At 39.4% G+C, this 16,659-nt stretch overlaps 1 protein-coding gene and 1 pseudogene across 2 annotated transcripts in view; both read right to left on the bottom strand.

The window, feature by feature from the left end:
* RNF121 (ring finger protein 121) overlaps positions 1 to 16,659 on the bottom strand; it is a 77,608-nt gene that overhangs the window by 54,750 nt on the left and 6,199 nt on the right. The window lies entirely within an intron of this gene.
* LOC114218695 (diphthamide biosynthesis protein 3-like) lies at positions 652 to 898 on the bottom strand (annotated as a pseudogene).

Raw genomic sequence — 16,659 nt, 5'->3', positions numbered from 1 at the left:
TTCTGTATCTATTCATACATTTATGTAAATTTTTCTTCTTTAACCTATTGATGTGATGGAATACAGTAACTGACTTTCAAATGTTGAACCAACTTACATACCTGGGATAAATCCCACTTGGTCATGGTGTATGATTCTTTTTATACACTGTCAGATTCAATTTAATATTTTACTGATGATTTTTACATTGATGTTCATGAGAGACACTGATGTTCCCTCTTTCACTTATTAGTAATTTGTGTCCTCTTTTTTTCTTAGTTAGCCTGGCTACAGACCTACCAGTTTTATCAATCTTTCAAAGGATCAGATTTTGATTTTTATTTTCTTTACTGATTTCTTACTTTTAATTCATTGACTTCTGCTGTTTTTCATTACTTCTTTTCTTCTGCTTAATCAGGTTTTAATTTGCTCTTTTTCTAGTTTCCAAAGGTGGATCCTTAGGTGATTGATTTTCATTTTCTTATTTTTTCATGTCGTGGACTTGCTTCTTTAATTGGAGATGAACTCAGGAGCCAATGGCAAGGATCCACACTCTAAGAGAAGAGCCAACTACAGAATGGTGGTCCTCTCAAAGAAACCAGTAACTTGCATTTGATTTTTCCAGCTTGGCTCATTCCCAAATGTTTAAGATTTGGATTCCTAAAGTCTTCTTCAGCATTTAACTAATTCTTTGTGGGTGGAAGCAGCTGGGACTGTTTGTCCACACATAAACTGATCCTTGTCATAAATCACTTTTATAATGAGAAAGCAGCTAGAACACGTTGCCATGTCTTCCTCATTCTCCTAATCTTCCTTGGTGATGCACAAGTTATCCCCACACGGGAAGGGGTAGAAATGTCTCCAAGTCTTCATCATACTGGAAGTCCTCAATCTCCACCTCATCATGAAACACAGCCATCGTCACTAGGGCCAGCGAAGGTCTGTCACCTCCACCTACCAACACTGCCCTGGGACAGTCTAACTTGGCAGGCTCAGGCCCCAGACCAGGTGATTGATTTTAGATCTTTCCTCTCTTCCCTCTAAGCATGGTTTTTGCTGCATCCCACAAATTTTGGTAAGTTGTATTTTCATTTTCATTTAATTCAAATGTATTTAAATTTCTCTTGAGATTTCTTCTTTGATCCATATTTAGAAGTATGCTGCTTGATGTTCAAGTATTTATGGATTTTCTAGCTGTCATTCTGTTATTGATTTCTAAGCTGAATTCCATTATGCTCTGACAGGGGACAATGTATGATTCCTATTCTTTTAAATTTGTTGTGTTTTATGGCCCACTTTGTGGTCTATCTTGGTGAATGTTCCATGTAAACTTGAGAATGTCTCTATTCTGCTGTTGTCAGATGAAGCAGTCTATAGATGTCCATTATATCCAGTTGATTGACGGTGTTACTGAATTCAGCTATGTCTTTACTGACTTTCTGCATGCTGAATCTGTTCATTTCTGACAGGAATGTTGAACTCTCCAACTAGAAAAGTGGATTTGTCTATTTCTCTTTGCAATTCTATCAGTTTTTGCCTCACATATTTTGACACCCTTTTGTTAGGCACATACATATTACAGATTGTTATGTCTTCTTGAAGGACTGACTCTTTCATCACTACATAATGCCCCTCTTGATCCCTAATAACTTTCCTGCTCTGAAATCTGCTCTTTCTGGGGTGCATGGGTGGTTCAGTTTGTTAAGCACTCAACTCTTCATTTTGGCTCGGGTAATGATCTGAGGGTCATGAGATCGAGCCCTGCATCAGGCTGCACACTCAGTGGGGAGTCTGCTTGAGATTTTCTCCCTCACCCTTTGCCCCTCCCGTGCCCCCCCCGACCCGTTCGCATGCTCGTGCTCTCTAAAATAAATAAATAAATCTTTCAAGTCTGCTCTTTCTGAAATATAGCTAGTCTTGTTTTCTTTTGATTAATATTAGTATGGTATATCTTTCTCCATTCATTTACTTCTAATTTATATGTGTCCTTTTATTTAAAATGAGTTTCTTATAGACAACATATAGTGGATCTTATTTTTTTATCCACTCTGACCATCTTTTAATTGGTGCATTTAGACCACTGATGTTCAAAACAACTACTGATATAGTTGGATTAATATCCACTATATCTGTTAATATTTTGTTTGTTGTCCTTATTCTTGGCTCCTGTTTTTTTCGTCCAAGTTTTGTGATTTTTTTTTTAAAGTAGGCTCCATGCCCAGGGTGGAGCCCAACACGGGGCTGGAACTCACAACCCTGAGATCAAGACCTGAGCTGAAATCAAGAGTTGGAAGCTCAACCAACAGCCACCCAGGCACCCCCAAGCTTTTGTGATTTTAATTGAGAATTTTATATGATTATAATTTCTCCCCTTTCTCAGTTTATCACTTATATTTCTGCTTTTATTTGTTTTAATGGTTGCCCTAGAGTTTGCAGTATACATTTACAACTAATTAAGTCCACTTTCAAATAATACTATACCACTTCATGGGTAATATGAGTACCTTATAACAAAATAATCCTAATTCCTCCCTCCCATCCTTTGTTTCATTGCTGTCATTCACTTAACTTTCTCATAAGCATATCTATACATGCACACATATGCATAATCAAATGCAGTGTTGTACAATTATTCTGAAAAAACTGCTATGTTAGCTCAATTAAAAGTAAAAAAAAAAAAAGGGAGCATCTACAAAAATACTATAGCTTACATTATATTCAATGGTGAAAGACAAAATACTTTTCCATTAAGATCAGAAACAATGTCAGCATGTCTACCCTGACCACTACTATTCAACATAACACTGAAGTTTTTAGCCAGCATAAGGCAATAAAAGGAGATAAAAGGCACACAAATTGGAAAGAAATCAAACTGCCCCTATTTGCAGATGAGATGATGTCCTATGTAGAAAATCCCAAAGAATCTACAAAAAGAAAAAAATCCTAGAATTAAGAGTTCAGCAATATGAGAGAATATAATATAAACACACTCAAAAAATACACTTCTATATATTAGCAATGAACACATGAAAACTGAAATTAATACAAAATTTACAATCATTCATAAAAAAATAAGTAAAATAAATATTTCTATTCTACTTTCAGTTATTCCTTTCTGATACTTCCTTCCATTTACATAAAGATGTAAATCTGAGCTTCTGACCTCTATCATTTTCCTTCTCTCTAAAGAACTTCTTTTAACATTCCTTGCAAGGCACAGGTCTACGGGGGGACCAAATTCTCTCATTTTTGCTTGTCTTTACTTCTTCTCTCTTGAAGGGTAAAGAATTCTAGGCTGGTGGAGTTTTTTCTGTTTTTTGTTTTGTTTTTTTTTTTTAAGAGAGACAGCATGAGCAGGCCTGGTGGGGGGGACAGAGGGAGAGAGAGAATCTTAAGTAAGCACCGTGCCTAGCACGGAGCCGAACGTGGGGCTCAACCTCATGAGCCTGAGATCATCACTTGAGCTGAAATCAAGAGTCAGACACTTTGAGTCACTCAGGCGCCCCTTTTCTCAACACTTTAAACATTTCATTCTACCTCTTCTTGATTGCATGGTTTCTGAGGAAAACTTGGATATAATTCTTATCTTTGCTCCTCTGTAGGTAAGGTGGTTTTTCCTCTGGTTTCTTTCAGGATTTTCTATTTTTGATTTTCTAGTTTGAAAAATGATATGTCTAGGTGTAGTTTTTTTTGGCATGGAAGGTTTCTGTTTCATTGTTGTTGTTTTGGCATTTATCTTGCTTGGTATTTTCTGAGCTTCCTGGATCTGTGGTTTGCTGTCTGACATTAATTTGGGCAATTCTGTCATTATTGTTTCAAATATTTCTTCTGTATCTCTCTCTTTTCTTCTTCTGGTATTCCCATGATGTGAATGTCTTAAGTCTGGACTGCTGTTACAAAATGCAATAGATTGGGTGTGGCTTATAAACAACAAATATTTATTTCTCACATTTCTGGAGGGTGGGACGTCCAGGATGATGGCACCAGATTTTGTGTCTGGTAAAGGCTTCTGGGTTCATAGATGGCCATCTTTTTGCCATGTCCTCAAATGGTAGAAGGCGCTAGGGAGCTCTGTGGGGCCTCTTTTATAAGCTCACAAATCCCAATTATGAGGGCTCTGCCCTTATGACCTAATCACTTCCCAAAAGCTCCACCATCTAATACCATCACATTAGGAATTAAAATTTCAACATATGAATTTGGGGGGAACACAAACATTCAGACTATAGCAATGTATAACACAACTTTTGTAGTTGTCCCGTGGTTCTTAGATATTGTTTTTTTCTAATGTCTTTTCTCTTTACTTTTCACTTTTATAGGTTCCTACTGAGATACCCTCAAGCTCAGAGATTCTTTCCTCAGCCATGTCCAATCTACTGATAAGCCCATCAAAGGCATTGTTCATTTCTGCTACAGTGTTTTTGATCTCTAGTGTTTCTTAGAATTTCCATCTCTCTTGTTCTTGCATGCTACTTTATCCATTAGAGCTACAAGCATATTAATCATAGTTGTTTTAAATTCCTGGTCTAATAATTCCAACATCCCTGCCATATATGAGTCTAATTCTGATGCTTGGTTTTTCTTTTCAAACTGTGCTTTTGGGGCACCTGGGTGGCTCAGTCAGTTAAGCGTCCAACTCTTGATCTCAGCTCTGGTCTTGATCCCAGGGTCGTGTGAGTTCAAGCCCCACAATGGCCTCCATGCTGGGCAGGGAGCCTACTTAAAAAAAGAAAAAACAAAAAACTATGCTTTTTGTCTTTTGGTATGTCTTATAATTTTTTCTTGATAGCTGGGCATGATATGCCCAGTAAAAGGCACTGCTATAAATAGGCCTTTACTAATGTGGTAGTAAGGTATGGAGGGAGGGGAAACATCCTATAGTCCAATGACTGAATTTCAGTCTTTTAGTTAGCCTATGCCCTCTGCAGTATGAACTTCACAAGTGCTTCTCAGTTCTTCACTCACCCCTCTTAGGTGGGAGAGGATGGCTTGAGTGGGCTGGAGTTTGGCATTTCCCTTCTCCTACATGAAAGCCCAGAGCTGGCTAGAGTTGGGTATTTCCCTTCCCCTGGGTCAGTTAGCCTCTGGCTAACTAGTTTCTCCTGATGGCAGACCTTGTTAAGAATAGAATGCTCTGCATAGTTCCTTTATCCCCCCCAGAAGCATGAGGGGATTTTTCTTAACACTCAGTTTAAGAACCTAATGGATATGCAGAAGGTAGAATTCACAAAATTGGGGGGGGGGGGGGCTCAATGACTGAGTCTCCCGGGAGCTTTTAACTCTCAGAGTTGTCCAAAGTGAGCCTCCAGCAATTCACCAACAATTACAGGCCAGGTTTCCCTATTCCAGAATTGGTTCCCACAGATGTCTGCCTCTGTAAGTTGTGATTCTCTGTATTCAACTATTGGTCTCTCCAATTTTCCAGGCAGCAATTTGCCCTTATGAACTCACTTCTCTTACAAATCTAAGAATTACTGATTTTTCGGTTTGTTTGGTTTTTTACTTGTTGTTAGGACAAAGTGGTGATTTCCAAGCTTCTTACATGCTGTATCAGAAACTTTTGTCCATTTTTTAATGGCATATTTTACATTTTTATTGTTGAGTCATAAAAGATCTTTATATATTCCAGATACAAAGTCCCTTTATCTGATATATGACTTGCAAATATTTTCTCCCATTCTGTGGGTTCTCTTTACTTTCTTGATGGTGTCCTTTGCAACACAAAGTTTTTCATTTTGGTAAGTTCAACTTATTTATTTTTTTAATTCCTTGTGCTTTTGGTGTCATATCTAAGAAACGATCATGATTTGGCCATGATTTAGGACTACGTTTTCTTCTAAAAATTTAATAGTTTTAGTTATTATATTTAGGTCATTGGTCCATTTTGAGTTAATTTTTGTATATGGTATGAGGTAGGGATCAACTTCATCCTTTTGCATGTGGCTAACTAGTTGTCTCAGCATCATTTGTTGAGAAGACCATTCATTCCCCATGTGCACCTGATTCTTCACATTGGCTCTTTTCTAAGATGGTACAATACCCTTGTTTCCCACATCATTTTCTTGAGTATCCTCACAGCTCTATAAATTTGCTGACAGAACATCAGAAAAGACCAAGAGATAGTTGGAGAACTGTATATAATACCATAAATAAGTACATAAACAAGAAAACAAATAAATAAGGCCTCAAAGCTATCTGTGAAGTTTGATACATTTATTCATTTACTCAATTCTCACGTAAGGTACTCCTGTTCTAAATGTGCAGGTCCGGGGCTAGGTATGGGGATACACAGATGAACCAGACTTTTTTCTTGCCCTTGAGAAGACAGATAAAAAATAAAATAATTCAAAAGTATGAATTTACTCAGCCCAGGGAGCACAAGTGTTTCCACTCTACAAAAGGCAGAGATGAGATATAAAGGAAAGAAATGACTCATTGAAGATCACAGTTGCAAAGAGTGATGCGGAAAGGGACACAGAACTTACGGGAGATATCAAAGACTGTGTTTAGGGCCTCAAATGACCAAATCAATGACTAGTCACAATGTCCTCCTAGAGTCACATTATGATTTTCATGGGGCCCAGGTACTTCTGCCTTTGTGGGCCCCTTTCTCCATTAAAAAAAAAAAAATACATACGGATATATTTTTAAATATAGTGCTCACTATTGGAGCAATACAGAGATGATTCTGTGTAAGGATGACATGCAAAAATGTATTTTATGACTGCATCGCTATAAAGATGTATAATCCAAGCTGGACTGTATTCACTTTTTTCTTCTTAAAGGAAATTAAAGACACTTTTGTGGGTCTCTGGGCACTTGTCTACTATGCCTAATGGATAAGTCAGCCCTGGGTCCTGCCGTCTCCCCACAGCTATGGAGCAACTGTTCTCTCCCCAGCTGCCAAGTTACTTTGCTCTACTGCTTCTAAGAGTCTCTTCTCCCCTGGGCCTATCTGATCAAGCAGCATGAGGTTTAAGTTCACACTAAATCTCACTGCCTAAATCCACAATAAAAAGTAGCCTCACTCTAATCATATGAGCACTATAAAGTCATCAGAAAATCACTTGACAATAATGTGTATTCTGCGTTCAGGATGGGTTTAGATACATTCATGAATAATCACACCCCCTCCCCCCAAAAAAAGAAACAGACATATCATTGACCTGCAAACACCAAAGGCATGGGAAGCATGTACCTGGCATCTTGAAAGTACCCAATAAATATGTGTTTGTTCATTCAATCACAAGACAAGCATAAAACAAAGTCTATTCCCTTATAAAACTTAACTTCTAATAAGAAGACAGATAATAAACACGTAAATAAACATATATTTATACATATGAAATAAATTCTGGTAGTGTTATGAAGGAAAATAAAACATGATAAGAGAAGAAAGTGAAAAGGGAGACTATTTTGTTGCTACACTGTAGATACTCGTTTCCCCAAAAGGTTTCCAACAACATGAGAACCAGGCTGGGTGAGACAGCCAGTAAAACTTACCCCATGTGCTATGTCTTAGTTCCTTGGGTTTTATCTCATTCCCACTTTTCACCCCAAGAAAGGGCTTTAGGGCAATGACTACCTTTCTCAGTGAAGAGAAGAGCAGTTGAGAAGAGCCAATAATCCAGCAGAGCTATTTAATTGCTCTATGTCAATAAACAGAGAACTTCCTCTATGCTTCAATTTCCCCATATATAAAATGATGGGGTTAGCTTAGGTGATTTTTGAGCCCCTTTAAAGCTAAAATGCTGTAATAATTCACACCAAATCTGTCTAACTCCCAAGCTTTGGAGTCAGCTGTAATACTCTGGCTTTCCGAACTACCACAGTTTCCTTAGTTACCACAGAACTAAAAACAAAATGCCTTCAGTGCGGTAAGGTGTGATTTAACAGGATGCTACCAAATTAAATCAATGAAACTTTACTAAGTGACTACCATAGGCATGCATCAGAAATATCTATCAGTCAGGGAATGGCCTCTTGTCCTGGCTTCAAGTGCCTGCTAACTGCAAAGGGCCCTAAACTCTGGAACCCCATCCACCAGGGCAAACTGGCATTTCAGAGGTCCCAGCTGATCCTTCCAAGTTAGAGACTGATCAATCATGCAGCTAGAGACTTCATTCTTTCATAAAAATTAGAGATGAATAAACCCAACCTTTGCCCTTGAAGTAGTCACAGTTGGTGGGGGGCAGGGAAGGGGAGGAGACAGGACACAACAGACTATTAACCATAAAATAGTATGACCAGGATAACCACTGACATTTTAACAAAATGCTACGTAAGCACAGAGAAAGGAGAGATTAGCTATCTCCTGGACCTGGTAGGAATACAGCACACAAGGCTGGCTTCCTCCTCTATCCTGTGGGGACAGATGCTCTGGTCCACTGGGTGATTAGGATAACAAGTACAGAGCGCTGTGAATTGTGCAAGACTGTTGAATCACAGATCTGTACCTCTGAAACAAATAATGCAATATATGTTAAGAAAAAAAAAGATAGCAGGAGGGGAAGAATGAAGGGGAGTAAATCGGAGGGGGAGACAAACCATGAGAGATGATGGACTCTGAAAAACAAACTGAGGGTTCTAGAGGGGAGGAGGGTGGGAGGATGGGTTAGCCTGGTGATGGGTATTCAAGAGGGCACGTTCTGCATGGAGCACTGGGTGTTATGCACAAACAATGAATCATGGAACACCACATCAAAAACTAATGATGTAATGTATGGTGATTAACATAACAATAAAAAATTTAAAGAAAAAAATAAAAATAAAAGGATAACAAGTACAAAGGTTCACAGGCTCTCCATATTTGTAGCTTTCCATTTTCCTCTCATTCACATTCTTCTTCAACCCCGTAGCCTTGCCAACAATTCAAGGCCAATAAATCAAAGTGCAACCACTTCACTTTTAAAAAGGACCTCATGAATCAGCTGGGAATCATGCAGACGTTGAATCTGCTTAGGCAAACTTTAAGGCCTGATACGACAGCACACTTTGAACAGGGAAGTGAAAGTAGATGCTGGTGGTAACAACAGCTGTGGCTGCTGTCTGCCTGTCACCCCTCCCTCTCTACCATCACCAGAAAGCCAGGCCAGCTGAGTTGGGAAGGCAAGCTCATCCTCTAGGTCAGTTAAGGTGGGAAGCTTTCTAATGAAAATTTTCAAATATATTAAAAGTAGAAGGAATAGTTTAATGACCCTCTCCCATTCAACAATTATCAAATTTGGGGGCACCTACCATTCTCTGGTTCTTCAATTCCTTTCCCATCAAATTCCTACTTCTCAGATTAGCTTCCTCCCCACCTGGCCCTCCTCTCTCACCTTTTCCTACATGCCCTCCAACCTCCCATGTACTCTATACCTTTCTACCCATTCTTTTAGGACCCAGTCCAGATGCCACCTCTTCCATCAACCCTTCCAGAGCAAAACTATCCTTTCTATGAACTCCTAAAGTCTTTATAGTCTGTTCTATTCATCTGCTCATCATATCTACCCACCTATGGAATCTCCCCTGAATTTTTTCATTGCCACACCTCAGACTTTATCCCTTGTTCTCTCCTAGACTATTGCAGTGACCTCCAAGTGATCTCCCTGAATCTAATCTTGCCAGAACAGATTCACACATAAAAGCAGCCACAGTGATTTTTCTCAGATACAAAACTGACCCCATCAGCCCTCTACTTAGACAGACTTTGATAACTTTCTATTGCCTTCAGATTAAAGCCCGAACTTCTTTGTATGACACACAAGGTACTTCATAATCTGGTCCAACTAGCTACTTATCTCACCACTTTCCACCAAATACTCCAGCCACACTGAACCACCTACCATTCTAACATGCTCTTCCCTTTTATCGCTCAGTGCTTTGGCCAGTGCCATCTTCTCTCCCTAGAATTCTTTCCTCACCTTCACTGTCTAGTTCATCTCTATTCACTCTTGAAGATGTAGCTCAAATATCACCTCCTCCATGAGACATTCTCCACTGTTATTCATTCACACATCCATTCAACAACTGTTAGATGAACATATGCTAAGTTTTAGACTGGGGATACAATGATAAATAACAGCTCTCACTCTCAAGATGCTTAGAATCTATTAGATCTCCTCAGGTGGAGTGATTCCTATCCTCTTCTGAAGAAATCTGCAATTTACATATATCTCCAAGGTCACATTTATTAGTTTTTATACTTGTTTCTGAGTCTATTTCCATAACTAGACTCTAAGCATCTTGAGGTCAAGGATATTTTCTTTTTTTAAAAGCTTTGTTGAGGCAACCCCTTCAGGTCCCCTCCCTCCTTGGGAGCTTTGTACTATCACTTTTGCCATCGCTCAACAAACCTTGCTTTGCTGCCCACCAAAAAAAAAAAAAGCTTTGTTGAGGTACAGCATCCATTTTAGGTGGACAACTGAATGTTCATATACTTACAGGCTGTGCAACCATCTTATTTTATAAATCATTTCCATCACTTTAAAAACCTCATGCTCATCTGCCAACTCCCCATTCACACTCCCAGACCTAATCAACCACTAATCTACTTTATATCTCTATAGATTTGCCTTGTCTGGACCTTTCATATAAATGAAATCATACAAAATGCAGTTTTTGACTGGCTTCTTTCAAACAACGTGTTTTTTCAAGGATCATCCATGTTCTAGCATGTATCAGTATCACTCCTTTTTCTTGCCAAATAATATTCCACTATGTGGATATATGTTTTATTTATCCATTTATTAGTTGATAGACATTTGTATTGTTTCTACTTGGGGGCTATTATGAATATTGCTATGAACATCTGTATATAAGCTTTTGTGTGGACATGTTTTTATTTCTCAAGTGTATGTCTCAGGAGTGGAATTACTGGGTCATCTGGTATCTCTCTGCTTAACCTTTTGAGAAACCACCAAATCATTTCCCACATCAGCTGCATCGCTTTGCATTTCCACTAGCAGCATGAGAATTCCAATTTTTCCACCTCCTTGGCAACACTTGTTATTATGTCCTTGTTATTATAGTATCATAGTGGGTATCTCATTGTGGTTCTGATTTGCATTTCTCTGATGGCTAATGATGTTTAACATCTTTTCATACACTTACTGGCCATTTGTATATTTTCGTGAGAGAAAAGTCAATTCAGATTGTCCAGTTTTTATTGGGTTATTTATCTTTCATTGCATTGTAAGAGTTCTTTATATATTCTGAATCCAAGTTCTTCATCAGAAAGATGATTTGCAAATATCTTCTCCCATTTAGCAATCTTACTGGATGTGAAGTGGGTCTGAGGATCGTTTGAATCTTATTCACCTTTGTATTTCATTCAAAAAACCAGCCTGGGGGTGCCTGGGTGGCTCAGTCAGTTGAGCGGTTGAGCATGTGACTCTTGACTTCGGCTCAGGTCATGATCTCAGAGTTGTGGGACTGAGCCTCACATCAGGCTCTGCAAACAGTCTGCTTGGGATTCTCCCTCTCCCTCTGCCCCCACCCCCCATTCGCACGTGCATTTTCTAAGTAAAATCTTAAAAAAAAACAAAAAACAAAGAACTAGCCTATAATCTGGTACACTGTATATATTCAATAAATGTTAGATGGATGTTACTTAACGTTAACAGCTTTGATGACAAGGAATGGGTCTTACTCATTCAGCAACCCCCTCATACTTCACACCTAGCACTGCACACAAAGCACATGCTTTGGAAATACACAGAGACTGAGTAATCCTCCCTTGAACAAACAGTGGAAATGATGTCAAACAGAATGGCCAAACAGAATTTTTCACATTTCCTCTTTTCCCCCCGAAAACTTCTACCCTGGTCCCTCCTGTTTCAATACCTGGTACCGTCAACCATGGTGTTGCCAATTAGTCAAGTTAAAGCAAAACAAATCCCAAAAACCTGAAAGTCAAGCTTATTTCTCTTATACCTGATATCCAATCCACCAGCAAGTCCTATAGGCTCTACTTAAAACATATTCTAAATTCATCCACTTTTCCCCATCATCTCTGCTATTCCACCCCCAACGCTATCATCTCTCACCTGAACTACTGCAAGTCTCCTAAGTACTCTCCTTGAATGCCCCTCTACAATTCATTTTCCTCAAAGCAGCCAGAAAGATTTTTTTTTTTTTTTTAACAAAAACCAGCAGGGGAACGTGGGTGGCTCAGTTGGTTAAGTGCCTTTGGCTCAGGTCAGGATCTCAGGGTCTTGAGATCCAGCCCCGCCTCAGGCTCTGCTTGGGTTTCTCTTCCTCTCCCTTTCTCTGCTCCTCCCCATGCTTACTAGGGCGCTCTATGATAAATAAATCTTTAAAAAAAAAATGCAAACCAGCTCACCTCACTCCTGTCTTTCAAACCATCCAAAATCTTTTCCCTGTACTCTCAATAAAATTCAACATGTTTAGCAGCATCTATGAGGCCTTACGGTTCTGACTCTGCCAAACTCCCTGACCTCATTGGTACGTTTTTCCTTGATTTGGACTATGATTCAGACACACTGGCTTTCACTTTGGTCCCACGACATGCCTAACTCATCCCACTGATTTGTACCTTCTCCCTCCACTTGACATACGTTTGCTTCCAAATCTTCAAATTGCTAGGTCTTCTTCATTCGGGTGTTGGTTCAAATATCACTTCATAAGCTTTTCATAACCTCTCCTAGTTGTTCTCTGTCACATCACCCTACTTTTCTCAGAGGACTTGTCACCATTTGGAGTTCTCTTTTTGTTATCTGCATGCCCCCATTAGAAAGTAAACTTCACAAGAGCAAGGACCTTGGTTGTCTTGTTCATTGCAGAGTTACTGGGACCTAGAAAAATGCCTGTCATACTGAAGGCACAAGTATTTGAAGAAAGATTGAATGAACAATGCAGATGACGTATTTAATAAATGCCTGATGAATGGGTGAGTGAATGAATTAGGGAAGGGAATGGAAAGCACAAAAAAAAGTAAGTGGAAGCATTGCTATTTAATATTTTTATAGCTGCTCACTTTTCTCCACCTTCACTGCCTTTGGTTTTGCTCAGATCCTCATTATCTCTTAGCTACTGAAGTACTCCCAACTAATTTCTTCTTTCCCCAACCTGATCCCTCCAAAAATAACTTCTACATTTCTATCAGACTTGATTATTCTGATATAGATCTGAACATGTTACAAGCCCAAGCTTCTCAGCATGTTATAAAGGCCTCTCCAACCTTAGAGCTCACTGTTATCCCCCTACATTTAGCCTATATTTCAGTTTTACAGAAATACTTTCAGTTCCCAGAATATCCCATGTTGTTTAATACCTGCAAGCCTTTGCTTATCTTTTCAATTTGCTGTACCATTTTTCCCTACCTCACAGACTCCACCTATTGAACTCAAATTTAATTCTTAAGAACAAACTCAAGCATCTTCTCTGTTAAGTCTTTAATGATTCTCCTAAGCAGAGTTAATCACTCCCTCCTTTGGGTCACCACAGTATATAACAACACCCACTTACACTATACCACAATTATTTGTTTCCATGTCTGTCTTCCCCTACATGACTATCACCCCCCTGAGAGTAGGAGCCAGGTCTTCATCTTTGTCTCCCCTGCATAGTATTTGGCATATATAAGCACTCAATAATTGATGACCGAAGGAATGAATAAGCCTATCTTAACTCCTCAGCCTGGCATTCAAAATCAACCTTATGTTGGCCCCAATCTATTTTTCTAGATCTAGCACTTAGTCCTCACCTACTTGATGATCTCCAAATACATCCTTCTTTTTCACATTTACTTAGAGGCCTTTATTCCTGAAGTTCTCTCTCTAGTGACATTTAAATCATCCATTAAGGTCCAGCTCAGAAGGCTCCCTCTCCATGAAGTCTTCCCTAACATATCAATGAGAACGGATTTGCTTCCCCCATAGTACTTTGTTTTTTGTACTGATAAGGTAATTAGGACCTCTTAATTTTTTAAGATTTTATTTATTTATCTGACAGAGAGAGACACAACGAGAGAGGGAACTCAAGCAGGGGGAGTGGGAGAGGGAGAAGCAGGCTTCCCGCTGAGCAGGGAGCCCAATGTGGGACTCAATCCCAGGACCCCAGGACCATGACCTGAGCCAAAGGCAGATGCCTAATGACTCAGCCACCCAGGCACCCCTAGGACCTCTTATGTTATAATTATAGCCACTATCTTTCCAACTGGACTACATATCCTATTTTCTAACAGAACTGTAAGCTCCTTGAAAGCCAGAAACATGATCTAGCATCTTTTCTCTCAACCCAAGTGCCTAACACAATGCCTTGCATGAAGCAAACAGTTATCAACAAATGTTTTAGTAGTGAAGAATAGTATGCTTAAGGATTAGAGATTCCATGCCTCCATTCTTTCACATATGTGATTTCACTTACCTCGGTATAAACTGGCCTCCTATTCATATGGTAAACTTTCACCCCTTCTTTAATAATCAGCCCAATGTCACATCCTCTCTTAAGTCTTCCCTAACTCTCGCAAATACACACTTACACACTCCATCCATGTACCTGTGGTACTTTGTATAGAACTCCACTCATTATACTATATTGTCATTATCACTTGATGGTTTCTCCCCCACTAGACCATGAATTCTTTTGGAGCAGAGTTAGTCTCATTATCCATTTATGAATTCCCAAGACCAAATAGAGTACCTGGCATAATTAAATGCTCAATAAAGATGTGGTGAACTTTGAAAATAGTGAGTCCATGTAATAGAGCACACCAGCAGTAGAGATCATGGAATCCTATAGCCAAGTTCAAATCCTACCTCCACTTAAAACCTAGGCAATCTTAAATAAATTAAAATTACTTAGCTGTGTCTCCATTTTTCTCATCTAGAAAATGAACATATTAATAGCATTATAATAGAATTAAAAGAGCTAATGCCATGTAAAATGCTTACTATAGTGTCTGGTACACAGTATGTATTTAAAAAGTTAGCTACTGTTATCATTAGAATAGAAGAAAAAACTGTCTTGCAGGGTGCTAATTGACAGACTCAAGAGGTTAGGCTCAATCCTATGGGCAATGGGAAATAAAATGTCACTGGAATCCTCTTAAGTAACAGACATATTAAGTTATTGAGAACACCCTACTGGGAAAGGGGAAGGAGAATCGAGGGAACACAAACCTTGGCAGGCTTATGCTTATGCTCTCTGCCTCGTTCCCTGCTTCCTCTTTCCCCACTGTTTCTCCCTAGTTGTCCAGGGCCAAAAGCCCCATGGCCATAACTCAGCATTCCCTTAGGAAAGCTGCACTTTAGAGAGAACTAATGAGTTTATGTTTACCTACAGATTTTCCTCTGAGGAGCAAAAAGATAGCAACTTCAAGAATGGAAAACACAAAGAAATAAAGTGGAGATAAGGCAGGACACCAGATGGATTATCTTGGGTTGGCTTTCAGGGAGTAGGCTTTCAGGACAAATAGCCCCATGTGGATTGAGCCTACACACCCCAGAGGCATCCTCTGGCAGTGCCTGTGCTTGCATGTGTTTCCATGGGTCAAAGAGGCAAAGAAGCAGGATCTAGGAAAAGGAATGAGTACTAAAAAGCTGAAGCTACAGAAATAAGAATTCTAGCCCAATTTGAAGAATACTGCACCAGAAGTATTCAAAGAGGGAATAGGCTGACCACAGAAAAAAAGCTCCCTACCATTAGAGGGATTTAAATACAGACTGGGAGTGATCACTTGCTGGGGACGTTCGACATGGGTGATGGACTAGATTTAAGACTCAAGTTCAATAAACATTTGAATATCTACTCTATGCTAGCCACTGTGAGAGATGAGGTGCTAGGAACACAGAGATGAAAAATGGTATGGTTGTCCCCTCCAGGAGTTCATTGCCTAATCGAGGAGATGAACAATATAACATGGTAAGTGCTGGCAGAAATCTACATAGGGTACTATGCGGCAGAGAGCAAGTCCTCAGATTCTGTGCCTATGACTCACTGGTAAGGAGCAATATGCCATTAATTACAAATGGAAATGCTTCATAAGCAGTTTAAAAGCAAATGTTATCAGGTGCTATTGTGTTACTTCAAAAACAGACAGTTAAGCATGTCAGTTAACCTTTGCTATTGAGTCGATACTTCCTTCATCCTGAACAGTACCCACACCTATGAGCATTCTCATTTATCTTTTTTTTTTTTAAAGCAGGCTCCAAGCCCAGCATGGAGCCCAGCATGGGGCTTGAACTCATGACCCTGAGATCAAGACCCGAGCTGAGATCAAGAGTCAGATGCTTAACTGACTGAGCCACCCAGGCGCCCCTCTCATTTATGCAATAAATATATTGATGTCTGCTATGTGCCAAGCACTGGGTAAGCTCTGAGGAATGTACAAAGAAAGACAGTCCCTGCATTCAAAGAGTTAGAACATTCCTCTTCATCTTTTCCTCCTCTTTCTCCTATCCCCCTTATTGACCAGATGATATCTTAAATTCCTTCTGGAAGTAGATGAGTTATTAAGATATAAGCTTAATCAAAACGTGACTTGCAAAAAGCAAGAGGGGGCTGGTGATAGGAGGTGCTATGGGAAACCAAATGGGAAACACTGTCTGCAGACAGGGTATCTGCCAAAGTATGAGACGCTGACTGCATTAAAAAGTCAAAGGTTATATGTAGGCCTTTTTGCTACAACTTCCCTACCACCATTTTTTTCTTCTCTCAACTTAATATTATTAGCAC

The sequence above is a fragment of the Eumetopias jubatus genome, unplaced genomic scaffold (genome assembly GCF_037043125.1).
Source record: "Eumetopias jubatus isolate StellerSeaLion01/CBP00866 unplaced genomic scaffold, mEumJub1_p1.0 scaffold_13, whole genome shotgun sequence".
Lineage (NCBI taxonomy): Eukaryota > Metazoa > Chordata > Mammalia > Carnivora > Otariidae > Eumetopias > Eumetopias jubatus.
The sequence above is the reverse complement of the archived record's forward strand: the minus strand, read 5'-3'. Positions and strand labels throughout refer to the sequence as shown.